General features: G+C 53.1%; 1 protein-coding gene across 1 annotated transcript in view; it reads right to left on the bottom strand.

Annotated features, from left to right (window-relative positions):
* The window catches only part of LOC128657927 (zinc finger protein OZF-like), a 38232-nt gene that overhangs the window by 27108 nt on the left and 5290 nt on the right, over positions 1-5834 (bottom strand). The gene's annotated exons all lie outside the window — the stretch shown is intronic.

The following is a 5834-nucleotide window of genomic DNA, read 5'->3' as shown; positions in this document are numbered from 1 at the left end:
TTAGAAACTCAGACAAGGGTGGCAGCATTGTTGTGATGAATAAGGCTTCTTATCTTCAGGAAGCACATAGACAGCTTTCAGATTCCACTGTCTACCGTAAACTTTCTGGTAATCCAACTTTACTGTTCAAAAGAGAACTGACAAGATTAATTGAAGATGGCGTCATCCTGGGAGTTTTTTCTAACAAGGATCTGGAATCTTTGATCCCAGACCATCCATCCATCATTCCTATATTCCATCATGTGCCCAAAATCCACAAGAGTGCCACCTGTCCACCTGGTAGACCAATTGTGGCTGGGATTGGGTCTCTTTTAGAGCCACTTGGAGAGTGGATGGATAGTATCCTCCAGCCTATTGCTACTATGCAACTAAGCTATTTAAAGGATACAACCCATCTTTTAACCACATTGGATACTATCAGGTGGCGGGAGGACTTTTGTTGGATTACTGTAGATATTATGTCACTTTATACTAGTATCCCCCAGCATCTTGGCATTAAAGCAGTTGATTTCTTTTTGGATAGGGATTGTGGGTTAGAAAATTCAGTCAGATTGTACATAGGTGATGTTTTGAGATTCCTGCTAACACATAACTTTTTTTCTTTTGACGGAGAGTTCTATCTGCAAATACTGGGTACGGCTATGGGGGCAAAATTTGCCCCGGCCTTTGCTAATATCTTTGTTGCATGGTGGGAGCTAAAGTACGTTTACTCCCCCACTAACCCCTGGTATTAGCGGATAGAACTCTTTGTCAGGTACATAGATGATCTGCTCCTGGTGGTGCGTAGTGATAAGGATCCAAAACTTTTACATGACCTGTTACTTTATTTCAGTACCAATGAAATGGGTTTGAAATTCACAGGTGAAATGAATCACAAAGAAATCCATTTTTTGGATCTTACACTGTACACCACTGGAGATTTAATCATGACCAAGACTTATAGAAAAAGTACTGCTGGGAACACTATCCTGTACGCCAGCTCACAACACCCAGGTCATTTAATTAAAGCCATACCTAAGGGCCAATTTATCAGACTCCGTAGGAATACGAAGTCTGATAAAATCTTTGAGGAACAATCCTTGGAGCTTAAAAATAGACTTATTAAGAGGGGATATAATTCAAATGATCTTGAAAAGTGTAGACAATATGTAAAAACTCAAAATTACAGGCATGATAGAAAACACCGTTCTGAAAAACATATATCAGGAGAAACAGTTGTATTCTCTACAGAGTATACACCAGTGACGTGCATTCATTGGAGGCAGGGGAGGCAGCGCCTCCCCTGGCCAATGTGGGTAATACACTATTTTTTATTAATAATAATTAAAAAAAATGTTCCATTTTTTTTCCCAAAATTTTTTTTTGGGTTCATCAAACTACCCCCACCTGTGTTGTGTTTACTATGTTTTTTTTTATCTACAGTACCGGTCAGTCACATCACAATCACATTCATATTGCGCAAGGAAGTAGAGGCGAGCTTCCCTTCCATTGCGCAATATGAATGTGTATAGTATGGGCTGCTAGAGAGAGAGTGCCACAGTGCCACCCAGTGGCTAAGCGCTCACTCTCTTTTCAGCCCATACTGCTCCCACCGGAGGCTTCTCTCTTGAAGCCTCTGGAGCACTGCCCGCCCCTCAGCCAATCAGACACAGGAGCATGTCCTCTCTGGTCTGGGGCGGGCTGACTTGCTGGGAAATATGCGAGCCGGGAGGCGCAGACTCAGAGCATCACCTGCGAGGCTGTGACAGAGTGACAGACTGGTGGCAGTGCGTGCTGTCTGAGGTAGGTAATGGTAGAGACTGTCACTGTGTATTGTATAGTTGCTGGTGGTGACACATACTATGGTACTGGTGCCGGTATAATTTTTTTTTTTTTCCAACTTTTTTTTTTCAACTTTTTTTTTTTCAACTTTTATTTTTTTAAAAAAAAAATTTCCCCCAGCATTTCTTGTGCCCCCCGCGCCCCCCCCCCCGCGGCCCCCCCCCCGCACCGGTACAACCCTCCTTCATCTGCCTGTGTCACTGTCTCCTAGTCATGACAGTTTTAAATCACAGCATTGCCATGGTAACCTGGGGCAACGCTCTGATTTAAAACTGTCATTTCCTGCTGAGGCTGAGAGGGAAAGAAGGCGAAGCTGCCTGTGTGTAATGCAGTTGCCTGGTGCCATAGTGTGAAGTGCTCAGTCAGGCAGTGTCACGGCTAGCAGAGGCAGAGCTGCAGAATGATTAAAGGTATGTGCTGAGTGCTCAATTTGCTTGGTAATGGTACCACTGCTGACTTCAGAACCTGCCTTCCAGTTCATCCCCTGTATCTCTCTCCCTTCCTCCCCTATATCTCCCTCCCACCCTTCCTCCCCTGTGTCTCCCTCCCACCCTTCCTCCCCTGTGTCTTCCTACCACCCCCCCTCCCCTGTGTCTCCCCCCCACCCTTCCTCCCCTGTGTCTCCCCCCCACCCTTCCTCCCCTGTGTCTCTCCCCCCCTCCCCTGTCTCTCTCCCCCCCCGTCTCTCTCCCCCCTCCCCTGTCTCTCTTCCCCCTCCCCTGTGTCTCTCCCCCCCTCCCCTGTGTCTATCCCCCCCTCCCCTGTGTCTCTCCCCCCCTCCCTGTGTCTCTCCCCCCTCCCCTGTGTCTCTCCCCCCTCCCCTGTGTCTCTCCCCCCTCCCCTGTGTCTCTCCCCCTCCCCTGTCTCTCTCCCCCTCCCCTGTGTCTCTCCCCCCTCCCTGTGTCTCTCCCCCCTCCCTGTGTCTCTCCCCCTCCCCTGTGTCGCTCCCCCCTCCCCTGTGTCTCTCCCCCCTCCCCTGTGTCTCTCCCCCCTCCCCTGTGTCTCTCCACCCTGCCCTGTGTCTCTCCCCCCTCCCCTGTGTCTCTCCCCCCCTCCCCTGTATCTCTCCCCCCCTCCCCTGTATCTCTCCCCCCCTCCCCTGTATCTCTCCCCCCCTCCCCTGTGTCTCTCCCCCCCTCCCCTGTGTCTCTCCCCTCCCCTGTGTCTCTCCCTCTCCCCTGTGTCTCTCCCTCCCTCCCCTGTGTCTCTCCCCCTCCCCTGTGTCTCTCCCCCCTCCCCTGTGTCTCTCCCCCCTCCCCTGTGTCTCTCCCCCCCTCCCCTGTGTCTCTCCCCCTCCCCTGTCTCTCTCCCCCTCCCCTGTCTCTCTCTCTCTCCCCCTCTGTCTCTCTCTTTCCCCTCTGTCTCTCTCTCTCCCCTCTGTCTCTCTCCCATCTGTCTCTCTCTCTCCCATCTGTCTCTCTCTCTCCCCTCTGTCTGTCTCTCTTTTCTCTGTCTGTCTCTCTCTCTCCCCTCTGTCTCTCTCTCCTCTGTCTGTCTCTCTCCCCTGTCTGTCTCTCTCTCTCCCGTCTGTCTCTCTCTCTCCCCTCTGTCTCTCTCTCTCTCTCCCCTTTCTCTCTCTCTCCTCTCTGTCTCTCTCTCTCCCCTCTGTCTCTCTCTCTCTCCCCTCTGTCTCTCTCTCTCTCCCCTCTGTCTCTCTCTCTCTCCCCTCTGTCTCTCTCTCTCTCCACTCTGTCTCTCTCTCCACTCTGTCTCTCTCTCTCCCCTCTGTCTCTCTCTCTCTCCTCTGTTTCTCTCTCTCCCCTCTGTCTCTCTCTCTCCCCTCTGTCTCTCTCCCTCTCCCCTCTGTCTCTCTCTCTCCCCCTCTCTCTCTCTCCCCTCTGTCTCTCTCTCGCACCTCTGTCTCTCTCTCTCCCCTCTGTCTCTCTCTCCCCTCTGTGTCTCTCTCTCCCCCCTCTGTCTCTCTCTCCCCCATCTGTCTCTCTCTCCCCCATCTGTCTCTCTCTCCCCCATCTGTCTCTCTCTCCCCCATCTGTCTCTCTCTCACATTTGTCTTTCTCTCTCCCCTCTGTCTCTCTCTCCCCTCTGTCTCTCTCTCTGGCCCCTCTGTCTCTCTCTCTCTCCACTCTGTCTCTCTCTCTCGCCCCTCTGTGTCTCTCTCTCCCCTCTGTGTCTCTCTCTCACCATTGTCTTTCTCTCTCCCCTCTCTGTCTCTCTCTCCACTCTGTCTCTCTCTCCCCTCTGTCTCTCTCTCCCCTCTGTCTCTCTCTCTCTCTCTCGCCCCTCTGTCTCTCTCGCCCCTCTGTCTCTCTCTCCCCTCTGTCTCTCTCGCCCCTCTGTCTCTCTCTCCCCTCTGTCTCTCTCTCTCGCCCCTCTGTCTCTCTCGCCCCTCTGTCTCTCCCTCTCTCTCCCCTCTGTCTCTCCCTCCCCTCTGCCTCTCCCTCCCCTCTGTCTCTCTCTCCCCTCTGTCTCTCTCTCCCCTCTGTCTCTCCCTCCCCTCTGTCTCTCCCTCCCCTCTGTCTCTCCCTCCCCTCTGTCTCTCCCTCCCCTCTGTCTCTCCCTCCCCTCTGTCTCTCCCTCCCCTCTGTCTCTCTCTCCCCTCTCTCTCTCTCTCTCCCCTCTGTCTCTCTCTCTCTCTCTCTCCCCTCTGTCTCTCTCTCCCTCCCCTCTGTCTCTCCCTCCCCTCTGTCTCTCTCTCCCCTCTCTCTCCCCTCTGTATCTCTCTCCCCTCTGTCTCTCTCCCCCCCCATCTCTCTCTCTCTCCCTTCTGTCTCTCCCTTCTGTCTCTCCCTTTCTCCATCCCCCTCTGTCTCTCTCTCTCCCATCTCTCTCTCTCCCCTCTGTCTTTCTCTCTATCTCTCTCTTCTGTCTCTCTATCTCTCCCTTCTGTCTCTCTGTCTCTCACATCTGTCTCTCTATCTCTCACATCTGTGTCTCTCTATCTCCCCTCTGTCTGTCTCTCTCTCCTCTCTCTCTCACCTCTGTCTTTCTCTCTCTCTCCCCCCCTGTCGCTCCCTTTCTCCCTCCCCCTCTGTCTCTCCCTTTCTCCCTCCCCTTTTGTCTCTCCCTTTCTCCCTCCCCCTCTGTCTATCTCTATCCCCTCTGTCTCTCTCTCCCCTCTGTGTCTCTCTCACTTCTCTCTCTCTCCCCTCTGTCTCTCCCCTCTGTGTCTCTCTCTCTCTTCTCTCTCTCCCCTCTGTCTCTCTCTCCCCCCTCTGTTTCTCTCCCCCTGTCTCTGTCTCTCTCTCCCCCCTCTGTCTGTCTCTCTCTTTCTCCCCTCTGTCTGTCTCTCTATCCCTCCCCCTCTGTCTCTCTATCCCTCCCCTCTGTCTCTCTATCCCTCCCCCTCTGTCTCTCTATCCCTCCCCCTCTGTCTCTCATTCCCCCCTCTGTCTCTCTCTCTCTCCCCTCTGTATCTAACTCTCCCTCTGTATTTCTCTCTTTCTCTCCCCTCTGTCTCTCTCCTTTCTGTCTCTCTCTTTCTCCCCTCTGTCTCTCTCTCTCTCTCTCCCCCTCTGTCTCTCTATCCCTCCCCCTCTGTCTCTCTATCCCTCCCCCTCTGTCTCTCTCTCTCTCCCCCCTCTGTCTCTCTCTCTCCTCTGTATCTCTCTATCCCTCCCCCTCTGTCTCTTTATTCCTCCCCCTCTGTCTCTCTCTCTCCTCTCTCTCACTCTCTCTCTCCCCCCCCCCTCTCTCTCTCTCTCTCTCTCCCTTCTGTCTCTCCCTTTCTCCATCCCCCTCTGTCTCTCTCTCTCTCCCATCTGTCTCTCTCTCTCCTCTGTCTGTCTCTCCTCTGTCTCTCTTTCTCTCCCCTCTGTCTCTCTCTCTCTCCCCCCTCTGTCTCTCTCTCTCCTCTGTATCTCTCTATCTCCCCCTCTGTCTCTCTATCCCTCCCCCTCTGTCTCTTTATTCCTCCCCCTCTGTCTCTCTCTCTCCTCTCTCTCTCTCTCTCTCTCTCTCTCTCTCTCTCCCATCTGTCTCTCTCTCTCTCATCTGTCTCTCTCTCTCTCCCCTGTCTGTCTCTCCTCTGTCTCTCTCTCTCTCCCCTCTGTCCT

Source organism: Bombina bombina, chromosome 4 (genome assembly GCF_027579735.1).
Source record: "Bombina bombina isolate aBomBom1 chromosome 4, aBomBom1.pri, whole genome shotgun sequence".
In the NCBI taxonomy this organism is placed as follows: domain Eukaryota; kingdom Metazoa; phylum Chordata; class Amphibia; order Anura; family Bombinatoridae; genus Bombina; species Bombina bombina.
The sequence above is the reverse complement of the archived record's forward strand: the minus strand, read 5'-3'. Positions and strand labels throughout refer to the sequence as shown.